The sequence below is a fragment of the Anthonomus grandis genome, chromosome 15, assembly GCF_022605725.1.
Source record: "Anthonomus grandis grandis chromosome 15, icAntGran1.3, whole genome shotgun sequence".
Classification (NCBI taxonomy): Eukaryota; Metazoa; Arthropoda; class Insecta; order Coleoptera; family Curculionidae; genus Anthonomus; species Anthonomus grandis.
Window position 1 is genome coordinate 16,529,549 of NC_065560.1, and position 27,480 is coordinate 16,557,028.

General features: G+C 30.5%; 1 protein-coding gene across 6 annotated transcripts in view; it reads left to right on the plus strand.

Annotated features, from left to right (window-relative positions):
• Positions 1-27,480, plus strand: part of LOC126745199 (zinc finger protein 574-like) — a 250,094-nt gene that overhangs the window by 45,135 nt on the left and 177,479 nt on the right. The gene's annotated exons all lie outside the window — the stretch shown is intronic.

A 27,480-nucleotide genomic window follows, 5' to 3' on the forward strand; every position in this document is an offset into this window, starting at 1 on the left:
TGCGTATGTCCCAAACCGAAATCCCTAGGACATTAACAGACAAACCTTATACTTCTTCCTGCGGGCAGTTCCAAGCCGCCAACGTTTTCAGCCTTGTTGTTGAGCTGAGCAGATATATAATGCTAAAGAATATGGCCTCTGCCAATACACCAAAAAAGTCCTGGCACTCGCGCCTGCTAGATTTTACGAAAGAGGTGTCATCAAGATTTAGAAAAGCCCGCAGACGGCCCTACTATTGCTTAGCCACCTTCTCATGAGGTGGTGTAGGGACAGGTCTGTGAATTTGTTTTGGTAGGCGTATATTGTTACATCTACAATAGTTTTTTGACCAAGATGCTTTTTTTTTATATCAGTCAATTAGCCTCTCCATTGCCTTTAGCAGAAAACTCGTAAGGCTGATTAGTCGGTGCGATTTGGGGTCTATATAGTCGCTTTACATTGTATTTTCCTAGTTCTTTCTACATGACATCTATGCATCAATAGAAGCAAAAATAATTTTTGTTTAAAAATGATTTAATAGACAAAAATATAAAACCGTAAAAAAAAATATTTATGTTGCTATTTCATTGGCATTTTTTCTTATAATTTTTATATAATCACGAAACTAATACTATAAGTGGTTTAAAATGTAAACAGTAGTAGGTTAAATATACATGAAATATTACGAAAGAAATCATTTTCGGAAATAGCAAAGAAGTATTAATTAATGTTTAGATATATTTTAGATTTTATAGTTGGATTGGTTGGAATTATAGTTGCGATGATAACAAGGCACTTAAAATGCATATCTTTAAGCATAAATAATGTTCCTTATGTAAGAATATTGTTAAAGCACACTTATTGAGGTCTCAAATTACGAGTGACGTATTTTTTATATCTATGGTTCTTATCCATGTTGAGAGCTAGATAGTTTGCAGAGGTACTTAATAATATTAATTCGGAAGCTTTATTATTTGTGTGTAAACTTAATTCTCTTATAATATTGGTTTACTACTTATGGCAACAGAAAAGAATCGCTGCTAATTTGGTTGGAGACTGATTTTGTTATAAAAAGAAATACATTCTAGGTATACGCGTAACTACTGAGGAACTAGGGATAACCGAACGATGGCTATGGGAAATGAAATGTATATAAAATTTGTATTTATAATTTAAATAAAAAGGTAATAAGTCCTATTTAGATAAAACGTTTAGGCTGCTAAAGTGTTTCTAAAAAATTTTAGGGTCTAGAGAGGCACTTATTAAGCTTAATACTCATAAAATCACTTATAAAATAGTTAGATGGGTTGATCTGCAAGGTACGGATCTAATTATGGTTAGAATTCCCATAGAGCATTATTTTACCAATTTCTTTATCGAGGCTCGTTGCAATTTTATATAAAAAATTCTTATGAAATTACACTGAAATCGAGCATAAAATAAATTTAGCAGAAAAAAGTGCGAAGCGTTCTGCCCAAAATAGTTTAATTTAGTTTGCTTTAAATTAATCCGGATCATATTAAAGGTAATTGTTAAAAAGTACTACCCTAATCTGATTTAAAAATTTTTAGATGAGCAGTTGTTTGCTGTCTGTTGCTGATGAGAGCTTCTTGATATCTACATTACTGGTAAAAATAAATTCTGCACAAAGAGCTTTGTAATTAGATGCTCTCAGGCGCTTTCACCCTTCGTTTTACTAAACGCAGCTCCATAAAAACTACCGCGGTTGTGAGTTTTTATGTCAGTTTTAAATAACGTCGACCGCATCCATCAACCGCTGCCCCACAGCAGTTATTCGAAAGTAACGAAAAGTCTTAAGTAACGAAGCTATAGTTACAATATTCAATAAGCGCATACTTTTACGCTAAGCAAAGAATAAATATACCTTGGCTTAATTTTTTATGTTAAACATACGTTAATATCATTATAATGTGGCAAATTTTATCCAAGTAGCAACCGTAAGCTTTGATTTGTTGGTTTGTGACTAAGTACCAGACCCAGTGTATTATTTGTGGAATAGCCGTAAGTTTTTGGTTAAATAATTATAAAAAGGGGCGTTAGTTATTTGCACATCTATGCCATAAAACTTAAGGATGTTAATTTGAACATAACAAGGATATACACCCTCAGCAAATTTCTTTATTGAGTGCCGATGCATCTATGCCAAGCAACAGAAAATCATAGGCAAAGTTTTAAGTTAACTAAAGAATGAGGGATAAAGAGAAGAAAAAGAACCATGCTTCACCGATTTCCACTTAAGTCGCTCGTCGGCTTGTCGGCCATCTCTACGTTTAGTTTGAGTTCGACTGTAATTAATAGAGAGGAAGCAGAAGAAACACTGTTGTTTTTTTTTACCGTGACAAATACCCAGTTTATTCATCTTTTGCAAATACACTATAAGCTTAATATACAAGTGCAAATCTTATTCATAATTCATAACTTTCGTATGGGGTTATACAACTTTATAATAATAACTTTGTAGGAATTACTAACTGGGCCAACTTAAAATATTATTAGAATTTTTTTTGTCATCTTTTACCATTGCGCCTTTGTTTCTATTTTTACTTAAAATTCCACTTCAGTACTAAAAGATGCCATAGTCGAGCAATAGCAGTTAATAATAAAATATCTATTTAGTAAAACCTAATGTTTCAAAATCAATGTTAACTAACTAATTAGTTAGAAACACATCTATGAAAAGAAATATATAGCGTATAATTTAAATGCTTTTAAATTATACGCCACTATATTAGTTACCAGTTATTAGTTGGTGAAGGGCGTTCCACAGATACGAAAATTAAAAAACAGAAAATGCCTTTCCAAATGGTCGACCAGTATAATATTGGTAAGATTTTTTTTAAGATAGCACCTTGGAATTAGCCACAGACATCACACTACTACAAAATCTTTTGAGTTTAGGAGCTATGGTAAGCACCATTAAGTTTTGCTAACGATTTGCAGAAACAGTCACCTATTTTGTTATAACATATTTTTTTTTAAATTAATTTAAGAATATTAAGGGATTCGTAGGTATTTTCTTGAGCTAATTCTTTTTTCCTGTGGCCAACAACCCGGACATATCTATGCCGAGTTTTTATAACTTCCATTAATATTTCACTTAAAATTTATAATTTAATAACTCACATCTTTAGTCTAAGTTTATATGACTTCATAGTAAAAAATCGAAACTTTTTTTGAAAGCTTTTTTAATTTTTTTTTCAAATTTGTATTGCAATTTAAAATTTTTAAGTTTTATAAAAACACTTTCTTTAAAACACTTATTATTTATATTTTAAATTAAATTTTATTATGTATAAATTATTTATATGAGAGTAATATATACTAAAAATCCAAATTTTAAATTTATTTACTTTATAAGTTATTCCATTAAGCTTATGCATTATTAGTTATATGAATGCGTCGCTGTATAAATGATCTGATGATCTGATCAAAGTTATGACTTTAGATTAAGAAAATTTATATAAACTCGGCAGTAAGTCGGCAATCCGGTTATTATGTTTCCATGGTATTCGATGATTGATTCACATGGTGTTTACTTGATAGGTACCTTTTTGCCTTTATAGAAACTGCTATAACTATTTTTACATTTAATTATATGCTTCTACAGTTAAATACGGAATACATATATAAAGGTTGTATTACGTACCGAAATGCAATGTTTACAATTCTCTGTCGTTCGACATCGATCTTAACAGGCCGATAATTGATACCTCTACCTTATTAACATTTAAAATCTTTTCAGATACTTTACGTTTACATCATATCTGATCTATAACAGTGGCGAAGCGTACGAGTAGACAAGGTAGACACTGTCTACCCAAAATTATCCAGTTATTTCTCATTAATTTATTATGTAATTATTTCATGTAATTGTTGAATTCAAATTTAAAAAAAAATAACACAGAATGTAGTCGCTCTCCTTACCTATTATTATTAGTATCTAAACGGCTATAATATCTATCTATCTATAATATCTAAGGCGCGCCCTGCCTGACGCACCAATTAAAATAAAAATGCAGGGCTGACATCCAATTAATGTATACGAGCCTCAGGAAGACACATTGATATTTGTCTTCCGAAATTTGGAGCATCTAATCGAACCATGTACGCATCAAGCAGGTGACAGAGGTCCAGCCGCATCAGTATACAGCCTATTACGTATGCAAAATTTACTCGCGGGAAAGACATTTGAGCTTTTGTCTATCGAAGTCGACCAGCTATTTTATTATGCTCTTGAGGGTTATTGTTTATGGACACGCTTGATCTGGTCGGCCGCAATACATCTTCAGTTTTGTTTTTTGATGAATCTGCATTTGGCATTTGATGCGGGCGCGTGCTATTGTAATTTAATAATTAGTATTTTTATTTTTGGGTGTATAGAAAAGATTTTTTTAGTGGATATTTTGGGGGTTATTTATGAACGACTGTTTGATATTGGCAATTGTATTTTAGTTGTGTTTTTATTTGTCTTTAATTAATTTTAAAATAATGGATATTATGGATTTATAAGTTATGGTTATACCTATGTTGTGTTTTTTTTGTAAGTAGTATTTATTTTTATCTATCTATCTTTTTATGCTAGTAGTAATTTTTTTTTTCTTTTTTATATCACTACATATTTTTCTCTTTGAGTTAATATTTTATGCGCTTTCATTCTCTATTTCATTAAAGTGAATAATATTGAATACACATTTTTTTCTAATTAACAATTTTTATTGTTTGTCTACCCGAAAGAAAAGTTCACGCTTCGCCACTGATCTATAATCCTGAATGTTGCAATCATATGTTATATAATTATCATCATTGAATATTTTGACGCATTTGTTAAATTCCATTCCACAGTATTACATTCAACATTTATATTACATATTTATATTCGGCAATATTACAAGAGAGTATTACCAATTAAACATAATAGAAAATTAAAAAATAATATGCCCAACCAAAATAAATATTTTTAAAAGAAAAATACAGTAGGTAATTAAGTTAGTAGTTTTTACTCAAACTTTTGTTATAAATTGAAGGAGCCATAATTTTACATTATGGTTCTCTATATACAGAGCGGGGATTCTACTTTTTGAAAGGGTAAGACCTAGCCCTACCTAAACAAAATATCCCGACGTTAAATGCGTATTTTGTTTATATAGAGGCGATTATTCGTTATAGAATGTCGTGAGTGATCCATAATTATGTACATGCCACCGTACATGATAACTTTTAAGCAAATACAATAATTCAAATTTTCGTTATTAAAAAAAACTTGAAAAAGAACATTGAATAAAATAAAATAAATTCTTAAAAAACTCTTAAATAAAATATGATTTTTTTTTTCATAAAATATGAGAAGATACTCTATAAAGAAGTCAACACTTAAAGCTATATTAATGTACATAATGTCCCTATATTAGAGAAAAAAGCAACAACATCGGAACGCCACTCGATCCGATTGTTGATTTCACCGACACAAATAATCTTTACCAGTGACGTCGTCAAAAAATATTTACATGGTAAATATTTATTAATAATAGATTATGCTTTAAATTATAAACAATATTACCGCTTTATGCATTTTTTGTAACGTACTTTATTAGATTAAAGGTACTTATCTAATAGAAAGAAAGAAAGAAAAAGAAAATGTGCTATATTACGTAAGAATAATCTTGTGTACAAGCATCCTACAAGCTAAGAAAACAAAACAAAAATACAATTTCAAAAAATGACAAAACAATAAACAAAATTAAACACAAGAAGACAAAACTTTTTGAACATAGTTGAATTAAAGATAACTAAATAAAACAATCAATTACCAAATAAAGGTAAACTTGTTGACAAAACTAGAGAAAAAAAAATTAAATTTCTTAACATCCGATATATATCTAACACATAGAGAAACATGATTGTAAACTTTTTTACTTATGTAAATTAATGAGTTTTTGGTAAGGGAAGACGTAGGAATAGGTAGGGGAAGATCATTTACACGACGAGTCAAATGGCCAGTGTCAGAGGGTAGTTTGGGAATTTTGTGAATAAGAGCAGCTGTTTCTAAGATAAAGAGTGAAAAAAGAGTTAGGATTTTTTCAGAAATGAAGAGGGATTTGCAAGAATCTCTTAACTTAGCAGAACACAGGTATCTAACTGCTTTTTTTTGAATAACAAAAACAATGTTAAGTAGCCCCTTATTGGTTAAACCCCAAAAAGGCAAGCCATACCGAATATAAGATTCAATAAGTAAAAAGTACACTGAACGTGCAACCACCCCTCCCAGCTCTTGTTTTGCCATTCTTACTGCAAAACATCTAGAAGACAATTTCCCAGCTTAATGTAAAATATGATCTTCAAACCGAAGGCGACCATCAATGGTAATTCCTAGGAACTTGCAGCACTCTTTACTCTGCAAGAGGGAATTTTCGTCAAACATCAGACCCTGAACATCGCACTTAAACCCCATAATAGACGTCTTTCTTACATTAAACACGAGCCTGTTGGAAGCACACCACCCTGATAAAATCTGAAGGTCTTCAAGGATACCAGTCTTAATATAATCAGAATTTTTATGGCTCCATAGTATGGTGGTATCATCAGCAAACTAAACCACCTTGCCCTGCAGTTTCAATGAACTCAAGTCATCTACATATAGTAAAAATAACAGTGGTCCCAACACTGATCCCTGAGGAACGCCGCATTTCAGGGATCTAGAAGCAGACAAACGCCCAGACACTGTAACCTTCTGAGTACGATTTGATAGATAGGACTCAAGCCATCGCAACACTACGCCCCTAAAACCATATTTATCGAGCTTAGATATCAGTATTCCATGATCCACACAGTCAAATGCTTTGGATAGATCACAAAACACTGCCGCCGATGACTCTCCAGAATTCAAGAACACATAGACCCTCTCCAAAAAGCTAAAAACAGCATCATGAGTCCCTTTACCGGCTTGAAATCCAAACTGATTTGCAGACAAAATGCCATTATGATGTAAAAAGGACAAAATTCTGCTTTTTGCAAGTTTTTTAACTATCTTGGAGAGGGTAGACAAAATAGAAATGGGACGGAAATTACAAGGCTGATCCAAATCTCCACCCTTATGAAGAGGTATAACCACTGCCTCGTTTAAACATGAAGGAAAAATATGTAAATAATTGTTTATGGCAGAAAATAAAGCATTTAAGGCTAAATCAGGCAAAAAGAGTAACAACCTCGAAGATATCCCATCAGCTCCAGATGATTTATGGTTTTTTAGGCGTTTGATTTCATTTTTTACTTCGGTAAGATTGACAGGATGAAAGAAAAATGAATGCTCAACCGACACTTGTTGAAGAAAGTGTAAGGGATCAATGTTACTACGAATAAAAAGCATTTTTATGGAAATTAAATATTTTATAATTATTATAGATTTCTTAATTAGTTTTTATTATTCTACGTTTATGAAGACGGTTGTCCCTTGATATGATGATGTTATAATAATATCGGTATTTACTTGTGAAAAGATCAGCCTAAATCGTCCTTTTCCCATGGTGCAGCACAAACGGCACGTTTTTACTATCGTAATAGTTCACAAAAACATTGATATGACTCGCCCTTTTTCTTTCTTCAACCAAAAACTAAAGAAAAAATACAGAACTTCAAAAATGTCGAATATAAACACAAAGCCGTTTTTCAAGATGACATTTCGCAAGATGACATCAGCTTTTGCCTGCGGTGTTGCCATTTCAAATTTTTTAGAAGCGGTTTTAGGAATAAATAATTATGTTAAACATTTTTTTTCTTAGTTGTTATTTTTGCGCTTAGAATAACATATATCTATTTTTACTTTTTATTTTTAATCCAAAATTTAACATCAATAAGTTAAATTAACATTATTATGTGTTGATATATAGCTGAAAATTTCCTCGTTTGAAAATACGTGTAAACTTGACAACAGAGAATCGATGAATATGATTATAAACAAAACACCTCCTTTGCCTCTGTGCATGTTGAACTCAAACAAAGTTGTTGTTTACTAATTTAGCTTTTCAATGTTCTAAGAAAAAAACGCACAGATAAACAAGTTTTCGTGACATATATCAAATTATAAAATGGGTAGGTATAATATAAAATATATAAAAAAAGTATTTTTTAGTAAGTTTGACAGAGAAACCATTCGCAGAACTCAAACAGATGAGAAGGATCGCCAGAAACAAGGTGCTAAACCGTTTGAAGTTTAAATGGATGAAGATTGTGGCTTTTTGATACTTGGTGGACGGTGGTTTTGATACAACTATTTGCTGACGCTAACTGACGAGTACTACTACTGAACTCAGTTTAATCGCGTGCCATAATTTCATCTTCTAAAGTACCTCTAACGCTCTGACACCGACTGGCAACTACTCGAAAGGCTGCGAATCTGTAAAGAAAAACCATCGCATTTTAGAATATTAGTTATAAGTAAACGCAACAGAAAAAAAAAGAAAAGCAGTGATATAGTAGCCATTTACCAATACTTACCATCATTGAACCGGTCTTGTTTCTTGCCGTACCGCAAAAATATGATAGTGTGCATCGATATTAAACTCAATAAAATATACTCTTTTTTTCTAATTTCATAGCTATTTTAAAGAAAAACTGATGATTTTATTTTTTACATGAAAATAATGCATTGGAGCGCAAAAATTCAAAAGCCCTTTTTCGAGAAAAAAAACTTTATCAACGATTTTTAAAAAAATTTTAAAACCTTGTATTTTGGTAACGACGCACTTCCGACCATCGGCGTCCTATCCTAAACTACTTCTCTATGATTCCTGTTTATACTTAAGCTTTTTTGATCAGTTGTATCGCTTATCTTGTACTTTAACGTCATTTACATAGGGTGTCAATTTGAAAACTTAAGAAAATATCTCTGAAACTAAAAAAGTTAAGAAAAGCACAATTTGGTACAAATGTTATACAGGTAGTGGGAACTACAACCACTATATTTTGGTTATAAGGTGAGTCACCCCTTGGGCCCAACGCACCCCAGTCCCAAAATTTTAAATGATACCACTCCTTTTACGATAACGTAATCTAAAGGTCTTTTGGAGTAGTATCCACTTGCATAAGATTTTTTCCAAATTTTTTACATGGTCAAAGAAAAGTATGAGTTAAATAAAATAAACTCACTGATATTTTATTTAATAAAATGCTTAAAATGCTAATATTTTTGACACAACTCATTTTTAACATTCTGGAAGCCTTCCCCTGGAATAGATTAACACCTTATAATAAATCCGTTGCCAAAGATAATCTGGTACTTTACGCTGAACTGTTTTTTCTTCTTTGCTACCAGCAAATATCCAATTTAAGTCAAGTGTGTCAGATTGTATTGTAAGTCACTTCCATCCATACAATATTCAAATTCTTCAGGAATTGCGTGAAGATGACCTTGACCGCATTCTAGCTAAAGAATTACAAAAAAATTACGTACTACTTCTGAGTTGCTAAAAAATATTTGTTTTAACGACAAATGCGCGTTTTTTTTTAAATTGGTTCTGTAAATAAAATCATTTTAGATCTCACTCTAGTATGAAAATCCGCATGTTTTTAGGGAAGAACACACACAGTATCGAGAAAAAATCAATGTGTGGACGGCAATATTGGGTGATACTATTGTCGGGACTCTAGTTAGTGATAAAAATAATAATGGCGAAACTTACTTGGAAATGTTGGAAACGATCATTCAACTTAAGAGTGTTGAAAAATAGAAAATTAGTTGGATATTCATGATTGGAACCTAAACGAAGATTTATTAAATTTTCAAGATGGAGCGTCAGTCCACTATCTTCCTGTGAGGCAATTTTTACATGATGCATTTCTAGATAATTGACCTAAGAGAAGAGGTCCAATGGAGAAAGTCAGAGTCAGAATCAGTGGGAAGAAGTGAGGATCGGAGGGATCATCAGATCGACTTTTCGAACAGTCCTTGACTTTTTTCTGTGAAGTGATTTAAAAACTAAAAAAAAACTTAAATAAACTAAACTAATTAAAATTTATAAAAATAACTTAAATATGGTGGTTGCAGCTCCACCTACCTGTATAATATTTGTGCCAAATTGCGCATTTTAACTTTTTCAGCTTTAGAGATATTTGCACTGAAAATTTTCAAATTGATACCCTGTATACGGATTAAGGAATTTTAGTTTAAAATAAAAAACAAGTAAAATACAGTATTTTTTGTTGCAGGAAATTTGAAGAAAAATTTGTTAAAAGGTTGCAAAGTAAATATTGTCCACCTCTAATATAAACTAACCCAGTGTGCGCGAATTATTCTATTGCATCATCACCATCACCATTATCATCCGCGATATATGCTGTAAGCGAACGCCGGAGAAATACCGAACACCGCGAGCTTGACGGCCGGTGTCGAGTTTATTTTTGTGAATTTTTATAACGTTCGGCAATGCCAAGGTTTATTGGTTGCGAATTTTGCGTTGCTTTGCCTGACGCAATAATAATAAAGCTAATCTTAGTTAAATTTGAAGCATGGAATTTGTTACTTTTTTATGATAAATGTTTTTACGTCGGACCTCGCATTAAAAAAAAAACATTTTAAATTTTATTCTGAAATTGAGTTTTTCATTTAATATTAAAACTTCTCTACATCGTAGTTTTAAGGATTTACTGAAAATGTAAACGTAGTGCATATTACCATTAATTTAATTACAAATTTAATCATGCCAAAACGTTTACAACCTCTTCTGGCATATTATCCCACTTATTTAACAATACTTATACTCCAATAGTTACAATGCTTTAGTTGTAAGATATAATAATATATTTAAATTTTATCGAGGAGTAATTTAAGGCTTTCCAGTAACGTAGCTATATTACATTAATTTGAGTGTTATACCGCGTTACTGAAGAAAATAATAAAATAATTGTAAAAATATTGTATAATTGATTTTTAATATATTCAATAGCAAGCGTTTTATCTATCGACTCCTTGAGTTTTTTTACAATGCACTCTTTTTAATTTTTGTTTTATTTTTCTTGCAGGAAAGTACTCCCTATTTTGAAAAAGCAATTCAGTAGAAGTTATTTTTCAAAGCGTTTTTTTTTAATTTACTTATTTAATAAGAACTGTCATGTTGTATTTCTATGTATATCTTAGAATTTGAAAGTAGTTTTAAGGACCAGCAATACTTACTATTTTGTTAAACAAAATAATAGCTATTAACAGGAATTTCAAATAAACGATTACTATATAACGTGCGTTCAACTAATATTATATGCGTTCAACTAATATTATAGCAATAGTATTTTCTATTATAAATAGGCTTAAAATTTGGTATTTACCTGAGTATCCTTTTATCAAATTTTAAATTAACCATGGATTTGAATTTCGCTTTTCGATATCGGTGGTAGCTAAAGTTCCTGTTCAAATTTCTACTATAGAATTACGTCAGTTTGATGTAATTGATATACACGGTTTCCTCATTACCTTTCTGTTAGCAGTACAGTTCAATTTTATCAAAGCGGTGTAAGGTGGTAATTGGCTGACATTGAAAATTTTGCATATTACAACAGTGGTTAATTTATTCTTAGACTGAGTTTTTATATTAAATTTTATACACATTTAAAGATTTTAACTACTGATCAATTCACTAACATCATACCATATTTTAATCCGTTAGTATGTGTATGTATATAGTATAGCGCGATAATTAAATTTTAACTAAACAAATAGACAGCTTAATACAGGCCTATTAACAAAAATAGACGTATCAAAATATAGGTAGATGCATTAAAAAGCAACACTGCTAATGTCACACTCTGACTACAGTATTATTAATAAATTATGGTGAGGCCAAATTTGTGCAGATTCTGATAAAGAGGCTATATCTGCAAGTTAGTCTCATGAAAAATGTAAAATTTGCGCAAAAACATGCGAAGGATAATGATGAACTATTATGGACCCCATAAAGACACGACGATGACATATAGTGAAGCTTTCTCGAACTTCTGATATAGTCGTTCTTTATTGGCTAGACTGATAGATCCTTTTATCTTAAAATCCCTCAAGCTCTTCTTTTCCTTTCTCTTTGCGAAATTATACTGTCACTTCCATAATACCTATGGTATTCGTTCCGATGAAGTTGAAGTAGATCTCTCTACCTTCAGGTCAATCTTTTCATTCATCTTTAAGACGTAGTAAATAATTAATACGTACGTAGATGTACTAATTAATTATTTCTTTTATTAGAAAAGCTAAATGTTCTAGAAATTATCGCTTTAACTGAACATTAAACGGTTAAATTTTAATGAGTCTGTGTTTATTAAAAATTATACTATGATAATTAAACTTAAAAAAAGAAGTAATTTATCTCATGCAGGGACTTTGATATTGTCTACTAACAACCACTTCTTAATGATAACGACGTTTAATAATATTTTATATTTAAAAAAAACATTGAGTTTTCCATTGTCTAACATAAATATTATAACCTTTATATTATATGTATTTACAGAGCACCTTATGTATGTATATATGTATATGAATTCTATCAAAAATTACTGAGCTTGCTGAAATCTCTGCCTTTGAAAAGTAAACTAATATTATGTGGCGATCTCAGTATTGATTTCTCCTCCAGTGTGTTACGCTCAAGAATATCCCCAGTCGATTTTCGATTCCTTCGGCATGGTCGTGCATATTAATTAACCTACTGGAATAACTAAAACTAGTTCTTATACCATAAATTATGTCGTGTTATCTTTAAATCCGGAATTTGCTAACTGTACAGTTTTTAATTTTGGTTGTTGTGTTCATAAACCAGTACTAACTAAATTTTTTATAAAATCCAAAAAAATAAACACTTATGTCAAACAACTGATTGGTACATCCTCTCTGATGATATCGATACTGAGTTTTCTAGGCTTACTAAGTCATTGTCTAGTCTTACTTGTCAAGCATTTCCTCTTCGTCCTGGTAAACTCAAACAAAATAAACTTTGGTATATTAGGGACTTACGTATATCTATAAAGTACATGCGCTCATTATCACACTTAAAAAAACTAGCTTTTCTTTAAAGAATAACATATTTGATATTTATACCTGATGCATAAATAAACGATAAATTTTGTTTAGAAAAAGCCGTTAAGCCTAAACTTTTGGCTACAAACAGCCAAGACTGATCCGACCACTGTAAGCCGCCGAAAATGTTGGCCATCCTTTTAGCAAATCGCGAATAAATTGAACTTCGCAAATGTCTGGTTCAGGGCCGTTTTTTGCCAAGGTCGTCTGTTTCATCATAATTTTTGCACAATGGTTGTGCCGCGCTATAATTTGAACATTTCTAACAGGCTCGTCCTTCGATGTTATATAAGCAGTTTTATTCGCTGTTGCTGGCGTCCTGACTGCGGGGATATCAAATTGGAGCCTGGGGCAGTGATTCTATCTTTTTCTATTTTTAGCCTTAACAAGTTAAGGTGATCTTCGCTTCCTGTTACTATTTTAATGTTTCTCTTTGATTCAATAATTTAACAAAAATATATCTTATACAAGAATAAAAAATAATTTTTTTGAAAAACTACTACTTATAAAGTACAAATTATGAGTATATATAAGAAAAATAATTAAACCACAAATGAATTTTGTTCTGATTATTTTCCATATTTGATTTTTTATTGTCAATGTCTCGTATAAAGTGAAAGATAAAGATATATAAAATAATTATATAATATTATAATTTATAGGAATCAGAATGCAAAATCTGCTAGAAATTAAGCTAAGCAGGTTAATTTCAAGGTAAGCCTAAGAAATATGTAATTGGTACAAAAAATTCCTATCAACATGAATCTGAAAATGCTTTATAAGAGTCTTACTTCCTTTTGAATGAAGAATAGTATACAGACTTTTTTTGAGATAATTAAATATTTAATTTTGATGTATTTCATAAACAACCAATGCTAAATGAGCAGTACTGTTTACGAGAAAAATTATTTAAACAAATTAAATAAATTCATTTCAGCATTATTGTGAAGCCTAGTAACATGTTAAAAAGCTATTAGCATTTAAATTGTTATATAGGGCACCCCTAACTTAAGTTTTAGAGTTTTACATAAGAATCTGATTAGGCATCAAATGTTTAGGAAATAAGCTGAAATTCAATAAATAATTACGCGGTGATAAAAGGGAATAGCTCTCTTAGACAGAAACACTTTGTTATATTTTTAAGCAAAGATGATACTCCGTAAAAGATAACCAGCTTAGGATATACATATTGTTGACTGCATTTTTTTAAAGGCATTCATAGTTGTATTATACATAGCTATCTCAATTATGTTTAATTTTGGTATGTACGCTTTTACGCTTTATTTAAATTGTTCAGTATTTTGTTATAATTATTTTAGAGATTTTAAGCCTTTCGTAGAAAGCTGGAAATTTGAAAAGTAGTAGCATAAGTTTTTTCTTATATTTAAATAATTTATGATTTAAATATAATTTTTTGGCACCTTACAGATTGTTCTAAGAAGTTGTACAGTTGTCAGTTGTACAGAAGTTCTAAGAGGTCTAAATGATCACAAGTTTATAAATTTTAACAGGATTAGCGAATATGTTGTCATATTGATTAGCCATATTGCGAAATTGGCCACTAGTTTAATTGTACTGCAATGACGGTAATACGCGTATGATAGATATAGATAGAAGAAAACGAAAAAGGCCATTTGGTCAATCGAGAGATACCACAGAGCGTTAAGAAAGGCACTTCAACCAGGAGAAAGTTTTGCTACTATGCGTCAGATCGCTGATTAATAATGTTTGTACACAGGACTGTTCGAGTAATGGTTTGGAGCTATAAACCACTTACTGCCTTATCTAGAGGGTCGCCGATGCGTCCTTTTTTATTAAGATAATGGGATTGCTCGTCATACTACAAACTCCCTTTAAGAAGCCGGTGGTACTGTTTTTCCGTAGCTACCCCGTTTAATAAACAGACTAATTATTTTGCACTATAGTCAAAAACTTCGTTGATAAAAAATTTTGCAAAAGGTATTCTTCCTTTTTTTTAAAATTGTACAATATAATTTAAGACAAATTTGATCAGTTTTCCCATGCCATCCCATAAGCATTCTCCGGAATGATTTAAAATAAGAAATGTAAGCCATGCATAACGTTTGGTCTGCGCTCAAACTTCGGTTCCTGACTAAATTGTGTCGACTTAGTAAAGACTGCAGTGTTCTGTGATATGTTAAAACCGTTTGATTGTGTGGATTGTGAGATACTGTTGTCTTAGCATGACAGATACGAGTTTGAGAGTGTTGCTTTGCAGTGCCTCATCTGATTCATCGCACTCAGAGAATTGCGATTAGTGCTTCTCTGTCTAGATGAAGTACACTTTAATCTGGATCCCATAAAAATCAGTGTTTGGACCTATTTTACTCCTACTTTACATCAATAACTTAAACTTTCTGCAACTTTGTGGCCAGAGACGGTACTCTCTAACTCGATAAACATAGAAATAGACAAGAAAAAATATAGAAAGAAAATATCTTCCTATGCGCGATTAGCACTCGCTTACCTTTTCTCTATGTCACTCGGCATCGTTCGGCTTTAGACATTCTTATACTACCCAATCTACAAACATTAGCTTATTTTTATAGCTAATGGGATTTTTCACAGCCCACAATGTCAATTACTGAAATGTCATTTGACATTATCGATCTTTAATAAGTATGCTTTGTTATTGTTTCTGTTTTCATTCTATATTCATAAGGGATGCCGATAAGAGAGAAGTTTTCTTATAGATTTTTTAAGTAATTTTAGGTATCAATAAAAAGGCAAATTTTATGATGGATCCTCCTAATTTTATCCTTCTTTATACTCTTTCTATCTCTTTCCTATAGTGTGTATTTATAATACCTTAATATATTTTCTTTGTTTTAATTTAAATATATTTACTATTACATTTATATTTTAATATTTGTCTTAAAATATAGATTTAAGATAATAATATTATTAATTTTGCCTTAGAAATGGAAGAGAAAGAACAAACGATTGAAATAAGGATAAAAGGATTATATATATATATAGTATTTTCAAAATTTGTGAAGAGTAATAAAACCCATTTTATTCCCTTCTGTGGAATCACTGGGAATTTCCCAATTTCGGGGCGTAAATAAGCGTGGATAAACTATATGACCTTATAAACCTGAAAAAAGTAGTTAACAAATTAAAGTTCACTCAAAGATATACCGTTGATCTTTTGACCGCAATAAAACCCTAATTATCTGTTCTAACCAAGTGATTTAAGTAAGTTATTTTTTTGTGGACTTTTATGGTTTAACATTTTCTAATAAAATACTATTCTTCATTTAATTATAGTAAGTTTCATTTAGAATCACTTTCAAGCCGACCCTATTCCCTTTATCACTTCTTAAAAACGTTGGTCCTTGCACAATGGGGCTTAATGGTCTAATGTGAGAATATGAGAATTCGTTGATTTTCAAATCTGCTACAAAAACATCCCCACAACAAAGATAAATACATCTTTATTTCAATGTACTAAAAAGAGACGAAAGTAATAGCAAGACCACACAACCTCTTTCTATATTTGAGATTGAGAGTAGAGTTTAGACTTTTTTTCTATAATAAAAAGAAATTTTCTTTCTATCGAGTTTCGGTGATTTTATTTGATGATTCCACAATTTCTTGGCATTATAGGGACAATGCACACATTAAAAATTTAATCGCTAAGGATCTTGTGCGTGGTGTGCTTCAACCAAACTTTGGTATAATTCTTTGCCTTGATAGAATCACATATCAGATATCGTTTGCCATTCTGAGGTTTGGCTAGCAAGGGTCTATTGAATATAATATTTTTATTAGAAAAGAAGGCAGTTAAGCATCTCTTTCCCTCTGACTTCATATATACCTCTGTTTATTTTGGAAAGCATCCTGACACTCTATTTATTATTTATCGTGAAGAAATCGGCGCTAGTTGACAAATTTGTTAGGTCGAAAAATTCCATATGTTGCTACCCTTAGTCATTCAACTGACTTAGTTGCCCCTCCCCATATGTTCCTCTCTCCATAAGAAATACTCGTGATCTGAAATAATTTAAAAGAAAATTGCTGCCTAAGGCTTATTCCAATATAGATGAATATGTGAATGACAATAATACCTTGTTCATTGCTGCATAAAATAAGTACTAGTTATGTTATTTATGCGTGCTTTGCTCCAAGATCCTGTTCTGATTGACGTATAGTCTTATAGATCTTTGTGTGGACTTTTAGCTTGCATTTGTATGGTCATTTTGATTTTTTCTTACTGTTAACACATTGTATGTATGTATTTATTATTAATTCTAAGAGTAATTTGTAAGTTTTCTATAATTGTCATATTACTTCTACACAAGTTTTATAATGATAATATAATAAAAGAGAAATTTAATTAGAACTAGAAAAGCACTTACTTTATTTCGACTATAATTATGCAATAATTTTTTAAACGTATTCTTAAAACACTTGGGAGCACTAAATAATTTTATTTCAAATGTGCTCCGATCTTATCAACTAGAGAATCCTTATCAATAGATAAAATCAACAATTTTTTTTATAATATCCAGATTTTGTTCCGTCAATTATGATTAATAAAGAATGACCAATTTGGATTACTTATTCCTAAACTGCCTACAAATACATTATCATGTATCGATATAATATATGCAGTTGTAGTTATTTATAAATCTATTCAGTTATCGAGAATTTTATATATATTTATTTATTACATATCAGAAAACTAATATCGCTATTAAATTCATCTTAAGTGAGTACTCGTAAACCATTGTTCTTATCAATCTAGTTAAATATCTTAATATGCAGCAACTTTACTTTTGCCTTTTTTTGCCAGTATAATAAGTTTTTACATGAAACACAATAAATAGCCAAAATAAAGCCATCGAAAACTTTAAATTAGCTATCGTTTGATGCCTGTTTCATCATTCCGTCAATAAAGTCATATTAAAAATAAATTATTTGAATCTTATATAAAATAAACTGCTCAATAGAATTATTTTTCTATTTAGTTACAATTTTTTTATTTTTTTTAGTAATTCTATAGAATTACTATTACTATTCCTAAAAAATTGTTTCCTACTTAATTACCATTGTCCTAAAAATCATTCTTCAGTGCGCTTCACTGCACTCCATTTAACCATTTGATAGTAAAATAAAAAATATATTCTTTAAAAAATAGTGACAAAAAAGTTTGCCAAAGGATGACGAAGCAAAGAGAAATTTTCATTTCCCTGATTCTCATTTAATTATACGGCTAACAGTGTAACATTAAAATATTTCTTTATATTACTGCAAAGATATCCTTTTTTACAAAAATGTCCATTTGCCAGTACTTATCTGGTAAAAGGTAGCAAAATGGGTTTTGTGGTTATTTTACAAAAACTATTATATTCTGCAGATGCATTAGTTGCAGTTTTTCAGTTTTTATAAGACAAGTTTAACCGACAATTTAACATCTATTTATTTATCTTTTTTATCATGCCGTTAACAAAACAGCGTGATAACTTCTTAAGAATATTGTCATTGCGCAAGGAAAGGCGTAAGAAGAACCAATAATTGAGTTTTTTTATTACATTTTATTTTAATGAAATTCTTATTTTATGATGAGAAAATATTTTACTTTAGTAAATTAAAAACATTTCATTTTTTTTTTTTAATATAAGAAAATTGTAGCCGTAAATCTCATTAAAAGTTATTTAGAGAACAGAAACCAGTATGTCAATATTGATAATATAAAAAGGTGTACCGGAACTGTAACCTGAGGTTTCCATAACAATACAAGAGTGTTGAGCCCAATATTGTTTGTTACATATACATACAATATATAAATGATCATATAAGTTGATTGAGTCACTTGATATTATAATTAGTTTTGTTGACGATACAGTAGTTTTTGATGTAAATAATACGTGATAAAGTTTAAAAAAATGAAAAGACACTTTCAACAGACAAGTGAGTGGTTTAAAATAAATATGTTAACATTAATTTTTATCCTTAGAAATAAATATAAACTCTTACAACTTACTATAAACATGTTTCAAAGGCGACAAATCTACAAATTTAGAAGGCTAATTTCATCAAATATTCTTGACTAATTACGGATAGTCATTTCAAATAGAATAAAAAATCATTCATGTTATTTAACCTGCGTCTTATAATAAAAAAATTATAAAAAAATAGATGTTTGAAAGAACGACAAACTATTAACAGTTGAGTTTAAGTGTTTTGCTCTATATAAGTTTTGCATTTGACTATTTTTAATGTGACCTAAGTATGCCCGACTGTGATTATAAAAAGGCCAAATAGTGTTAAATATCCGAACCAAAACATTACTTGAACTCTCGATTGTGAATAATTTTTTTGAATGTCCGTGATGAATACATTTTATAATGATAATTATCATTATTAATGGGACAGAACTATGATCTATATGATGCAGATATCAATGAAAAAACGGCGATTGAAGGGGTGCGTCTCGTATCTCTAAGGTTTTACTTTGGACAGGTGGCAGGATGACTGGATGAGTATTTACAATTTTTTCCTACATGGCTACTTTAAGAAAAAGAGTTTTGCCGTTTTTTTAATTTCGGGGAACTGAACTGTTAGATCTACATTAGAGAGAAAGTCGCTGCCATTCCGATTAATATCTGTCAGAATGAACTGATTGGAATACTTCTAAAATCGCCTACATCAGTGCATCGCTTCTTGAAACTTCATCATCTTGCTGATCTGATTTTTAAAACTTAGGCGTGGATTAAGGTATATTACCAAAGCACTAACTCTTGAGACTGTTAGTCTAAGTAGAATGAACTTATTTTTCATCAATATTTTTCAAGTTGTTTAATATGTTTTGAATAGACTTTTTAAACTGCTTTGTTTGTTTTGTCGCACCTTGTTTTTAGTCAAAACCTAAATATATATGAAGTGCTTGATTTTTTTTGGTATATATATTTTTTCTAAAAAACATGTATACTAAAATTCAACTTTTTTAATATGTACGAACATGTTCGGGCGTATAACTTTAAAAAAATTGTACTGCCTTTCACCGTGGCTACCAGAAAGCGGTTCACAGTACACTTCTAATAGTTAAAACATTTATAATATTTTTTTTAGTGTAATTTCTTACTTTTTTAATAAAAAGTACAATTTCCTTAAATTTGTTAGCGTATTTTAAAAAAGGCTTTCAAAATTCTAAAAAAACATAAAAGAAAACCTTTATATGAATAGTGAATTTAGGTTAAAAGAAAAACTTGGTGTTTGGGGTCAAAAAGTTCATGTGAGTACTTTCGATAGGCCTATTTATCAAGTTTACAAGGGTTTATTATAATGAATGAATTAATTATTACTAAAATATTCAAAACAACAGTGTAGTAGTAAAATTTAAAAAATCGGATGATAAAACATATTTTTGAGGTTAGTATTTTGTATAATATACTAAAGTAAAGCTAACAAATATTAATAGAACTTCCTGGTTAGATGGTTTACTAAGTGCATGCTTACTATACATCATAAACATAGATCGAACCTGACTCCAAGAGCGCTGCAGGATTGAGATGGAGGACCAGGGTAGATCTATTTAAAGATAGAAGTCAGTGTAGATGTACTGAAAGTTTTTGGGAATTTATGAGGTGAGAATATTGCTACGTCTTATAGTAGTAGACAAAAACCACACCAAAAAAAAAGTCTGAAATTATCAGAATACCCAAATTGAAGGCTTTCTACTACATCAAGTAGGTATAAGAATTGATAGCTAAAATTTAACTTTGTGTTTAAATATATTTATATAAAACATGCATATATATAAACAGTTCATAAGAGTATTATAAACCAAAATGACAAAGAAAATCTTAGAACTTATTATTGGAATTGGCCTTTTCGCGGAAATACAAAACCGGACACTAAACAAAGAATCTTTAAAAAATTGGGATTTAGCTACACCACTTATAATCCTGCACAAGGGCAGTATAGTATTTAGTATCCACTAACCAAAATACACAAAAAGGTCTACTTCTTTAAATGCTTGTTCTTCAGGACATTCTGACTTCCTAGAGGTCAAAGATTTGCGCGACAAAAATGGTTTTAGTGGGCCTATAGAAGAATGAGCTAGGAGCTAGGATCTTATTGGCTTGGATATGACTTCTGATACTAGTGACATTAAAATAATAAAAAAATAACATTATGATTGGTATGATGAGGCTAAAGATGATTAATATCAAAAATAAAATTAATGAATTTAAACTTTAGTACTACAATAACTTAGAAATTACCTTTTTAAAATTCTATAATCAAGCTTTCGCTAAGATTATAGGCTTATTTTATTTTCCTATTTTTTATGTATCTTAGGAAAATAAACTCTAACAGTGTACTTTGAAAATTTTTATCACGTGTTCCAAGCCATCCAACATTTTCTGCAGTTGAAAGACTGGCCGAGTAGCTCCCATTACCACTGATTATGGAAGCGTTTGTGAGGGCTCCTGAACTTAAACAAGATAGTCTAGAACGTGTTCAAGAGGATCAGGGACTAAGCACTATGCGAATAAATATGAAAATTAAACTATAAAAAATTGTCTTGAATAGAATGATCAGAGAATAGTTGTTATGTCTATACCATAAGACGCCAGTTTAGGATCTCTTACCACAAGATCCTGCAATGCGACTAAATTTTTGTAACTTTATTCATGTACAAAGAGAAAGACACTTTATTAATAATATTCTGTTTACCGGTAAGGATTACTTCACGAGAAAAGGGATACATAATTTTCATATCTTTTGCATATATGCTGCAGAAAATATACATGCAGTAAGAAAACACCATTTTCAATACGAAGTTAAAACTAATGTATGGGCTGTTTTTGAAGGTGGTAGTCATTGTCTGTGGTGGTGGTTGCATTGTCTTATAAATAAGACAATGCAAGTTCGACAAGATGTTTTCAATGTATGGGCTGGTATAATTGGTATTTTCATTATTAGTTCTATAAATCTTCCTCCAAAATTAACGAGGGAGATTTGTTAGCAGGATCTCTTTAACTTCTCAAAGATATGTCGTTTATGGATAATGAAGCTCCTCCACATTTTTCATTAAATGTTAGAAAGTATTTAAATGGTCGATGCGCAAAAAGGTCGATCGAGGTAATGATGCCTCCGTAAATCTGATCCCACGTTCTCCAGATTTGACTCTTCTCGTTTGTTTTTTCAGCGACATATTAAATTCGTGGTATACAAGATAATGGTTAATAATAAAGAGGACCTAAGGTAACGCATCCAAAAGTTATGCAGATAGTTAATTTAAAATTTCTTAGACGTGTATTTATATAAAATCTATTAATTATTAAATTTATTTCATGCTTCAATAAAATAACTTAACGTTGCTATCTAATATATTTAATATACCGTTGCTACATCGAACATCTAAAAAAAAATTAAATTTAAAAACATCGATATTTATTTATTAACTTTACCATCCTGTGGATCAGGATCGTCATATATTATCGATTACATCTTCGTACTTTCGGACAAACACATTATTGTTTAATAAACGTTTATTAATGGTTTACAGCAGGTGTACATTTTTGGTTAAACTTCAACGATAAATATCAGATAAAATGTCCGCGTGATTTACGTGAATGTGTTTAATGTTATGCTTATGTTATTTACGTTTAATAAGATAGTTTATTACATGTTAATAATATGCAATTATTATTTCATAAAAATCAAACGTTTAAGTATTGTTTATAGTAAGCGATTTAAAGGCGTTTACAAAATGCGTTTCATAAAATGAGCTTTAAAACAAGTACACCCACCATCAACAAAACGTTAAATTTTTAGTTATAGAAAACCAGTATAAAACCTTAATTTGAATCATTAAAGAATTATTGATATAAAATTTATATATTCAAGCATAAATAGTGGTATATAAACCGGGTGTCCAAGAACTCTACTGACAAACTGTACAGGGTGATTTAAAAAAAAGATTAGACAAAACTTTAGATGAATATATGTTCAGATCGTAGTATTTTTAAATCTACAGAATGTTTAATAATTAAAAATAGGAAGTTTTTTTTTAAATGACTTTACTACCAGTTTAGATATATTTTTTTTTTAGTTTATTTTTTTAAAATTCTTGTTAAGTTTTAAGCAAACTTGTATTTTTAAGTTTTTTTTGGCGCACTGTTTTTACGTATGTAAAATTTGGGTATTTTAAAATTAAACTTACGTGAGTATTGACAATGCAATTCGTTCAGCGAGCTCCACCATCTATACAGCAAGAGATTGAGAGTACCATGAAACAAAAATGTTTACGATTTACTGTACTGACCCATCTTATAAAGATTAAGTTTACTCACCGGGGAACCTCGGTCCCCTTGATTTAGTCATGCCAGCAACCATCAAAATAGTTACTTTATATTTGCTAATAATTTACATATATATCTTCTTTCTTCGACGACTAGCTAGTGTCCCCTAAAAAAGGTTACCCCAGACGCTCCATTGCCGCTAAGCAGTAAGCATCTCAACACTCGGAAACTAAGATAACATATACCGAGATCTTAGAATCCAAATGTGTCAATCGAGAAGACAAGTGAGGGCCCTCTATAACTCACAAGACCAACTCGAAGGAACTGCGCGCTCAGAGGGCATCCCTGTCGATCGACCACAACCTGGTAATACCTCGCTAAACAGCTACAAACTCTGGTATACCATAAAACTCTAGCCATTGACTTACACAACAACAATATAAAATATTACTCACATGTTGACATGATTTACCTGTGCACAAAACAATCACAACCATTCTAATATCCACCTAGAGGACAAACACCACCACACCTGGTCAACTATGACCACTTTATATACATGACTCTTTATAAGCCGAAGTGCTAGCACTCACTGCCTCTTTTACTTTTTTCGGGCCTCTCTCAATCTCTGCTTATATTATTGTTTATGTTTAGGGTATAGATTTTCAAAGATGTAAGATAATTCTCGGGCGGTTGAGACACTTTTAAACGAATACAGGGTGTTTACAAAATATCCGTTTATAAAATATTAAATTACTTTAGGATATTTTACACGTAATTTAATAGATTTTTAAAATGGTCAATATAAAAATATTTTCTCAGCAATTATTTTTCTCAAGTTTATTATTTTAAACTTAGTAATAGTGAAATACTTTAATGTAATGTGCTTATTTATCCAAATGTTTTATTTGTACACTCTAAGATAATATATACGTGTATGGCAAATATATCGTATAATACACAGAGGCATATACGAGGCATATATAGGCATATACAGTATGTGATATCAGGCATTTCATTAAATATTTAAGGTGTAGTGATTGAGTTTAAAAACTAGATATGTAAATCCCGGGTCAATTTTTTTAAATGTCGAAATTTTCGCCCTTAAACAGAATACTAGATGATATACATGTATTCTACAATTTAGTTTATGTAGCAATGTATTTTACAATTAGAATATCTTGACCATATATGGTTTATAAATACTCCAAAAACAAAAATTTACCAAAAAATCGTTGAATAAGGATATATTTACCGATAATAATATAAGGTGCGTTGCTTCGATAAGTTGCTTTAAGTCGGCCTATTTTGATTTGAAGCTTTTGTTTTTCGATCTTTGACACTTTTCCCTCTTTATTTAATTAATACTTGTAGTAAGTTTTCAAGGTGAAAAGGTTTAGCTTACACAGGTTAAAGAGCTAAAAAGAGGCAAAGAACGTTTTGAAGGAAAATAAAAAATATCAACCACTTATTGACTAAAAACTTTCTTCTTTTCCTTCGGTCTTTAAAATCTAAACCTTAAAATTTAAAGGACAAAATGAACAGAGCCATTTATCAATGACCATTGAACCGAATTCTAATTCAATAACAGCCGCAGACGAAAATCTCAGCTGGCCTTCTAAAACATTAGACCATTCTATTTTTATCTTCTGCGAAAAAAACTCCCGTCTAAACAATAGGCCTATTTATGAAGCAGAAAGGTAGACGGTTACCAAATACAGGACAAGTTGTCGGGGGACATGAAATTTCGGTTGGCCCGGCAAAGTGCGTTCGAGGTCAACGTTGCGTGGAAGAAGGAAGGGTCTGTATAACGTAGACACCGCGAGCATTGTAATCCTGCAATAATTGGAAAGTTGATAAGCCACACTAATAAAAAGAATTTGTTCTTTATTGAACTAAACTGAAACTTTCTGTATTGAAATCATATTTTTTGAAATTCGATGATTTGTTATTGGCAATTTAGAAATAGAAGATAAGAAAAGGATTTTTTGTATTGAAAGCAATAATTGATATAATAATTATTATTCAATACAGGCAGAGCGCTTTCAACTTTAGGCCAGAAGCGCCAACTAAACTAATAGTCCTATGGTTGGAACCTTTGGTGTGATGCGCAAATTACGAGACAGTTCTACCACTAACCAAAACTCTTTATTTTTAATCTCGTCATGCGTTTCGCTAACGATGTTAGCATCTCTGGGAGAAGATTAAAACTAAAATAAAACTACTTACAAGTCTCCTTATATACAAATGATATAACTAATAGAGCGAGAAAAAGCAATGAAGCATGGCTAAACAAATCTTAAACACTAACTTAACATTGCAATCGTTGCAATTAATCTTCTAGATCCCAGACTTTTCATTGGTACTTATTTTATCTTTTAAGTTTCCTAAAAGGTTTCGTAACTTGGCCGAACTTTGATAGACCATTCTTAGACCTAAGTCTTTGAAAACTCTATTAGAGGCTCTTGTCAAAATAGGATCGTATGATATTGCAACAAAAGTTTGCTTATTTTTATCTTTTTAAATTGTGGTAGTTTTTAACAATAACTTTAAACCTATGTCTTCTAATCAGCTTATCAATAATTTTATTATCATAGCCATTGACCCTAGCAATTATTTTAATTGTTGCTTTTTCTTTATTAAATCTGCTATTACTTAGAGAAAATGAGACCAAACGATGTATTAAGAAATGCATGCCAGCCATTTTATGTTGAAAACAATGGTTAGAGTCACTAGTTATATCTCTAAAAGTATTTGTTTCTTTTCTATAAATATCAAATTCAAACTTATTATTACTTTTGATGAAAAGAGTATCTAAGAATGGAAGTTGGTTATTTGTTTCTTGTTCGAAGGTAAATTTATTAGATGGAAAACATTATTAAACGTTATTAAGTTGTTCTACTAAATTATCAATATTGCACCAACCAAACTCGTGGGAAATAATGGAATATATTTTTTGCAGGTAACTCAAAACTGTTCATAAAGAGCTCTGCTAGAAAGGGAGAGAGGCAATTACTCATGGCTGTACCTTCCAGTTTTTCATAGTATAAGTGGTTATATTGAAAAATATTTTGCGACAGACAAAGTTTCGTTAATTTAATTATTTCTTGGATATTATGGAAACCATTTGTTTCCAGGAGTTCAATCATATATTCCAAAGTTTCTGGTATGGGAATGCTTGGAAACAAATAAGATCATCGAAAGAAACAAGAATTTCATTTTCAATTAGAATTAAATTATTAACTTTTGAAATATACTGTTGGCTATTTTTGACCGAAAAACATTCATAAGGTAATTCCATTGTCTCAAACTGCTTTACTAAAAACTTTGAAATGTTGTAAGTTAAAGATCCTATAATCTTGTTATCAAAAATAATAATAAGTTAGAATTTGATATTTATAGAAAAGAAACAAATACTTTTAGATACATACCTGAAAACAATGGTTAGAGTCACTAACCATTGTTTTCAATATAAAACGGCTAGCATGCATTTCTTAAAACATCGTTTGGTCTCATTTCCTCTAAGTAATGGCAGATTTAATAAAAAAGGAACAATTAAAACAATTACCTGGTTCAATGGCTATGATGATAAGATTATTGATAAGCTGATTAGAAGACACAGGTTAAAAGTAAATCTTAAAAACTCTACCACATTTCAAAAAGATGAAAATAAGCAGACTTTTGTTGCAATACCATACGATCCTATTTTGACAGAGGCTTTAATAGAGTTTTCAAAGACTTAGGTCTAAGAATGGTCTATCAAAGTTCGGCCAAGTTACGAAATCTTTTAGGAAACCCAAAAGATAAAATAAAGACTAACGAAAAGTCTGAGATCTAGAAGATTAATTGCAACGATTGTGATAAAAATTACATAGGACAAACCAGAAGATCAATTAATGTGAGATTTAAAGAACATGTAGCTTATGTGAAATATGGAAGAGTTGAAAAATCAAGTATGGCCGAACATGTCTTAAATCCTATTCAGTTTGTAGGAATAGACAACTTAAAATTACCTAAACTACTTAATAACAATAGAAAATTAGATGCATACGAAAATTTAGCAATATTCAAAAATCAAAAAAAGATTCTTATCAGGGATAAAGGTCCAATCCCTTACAGTCAAATATATAGTTTAGTTAATGTTTAAGATTTGTT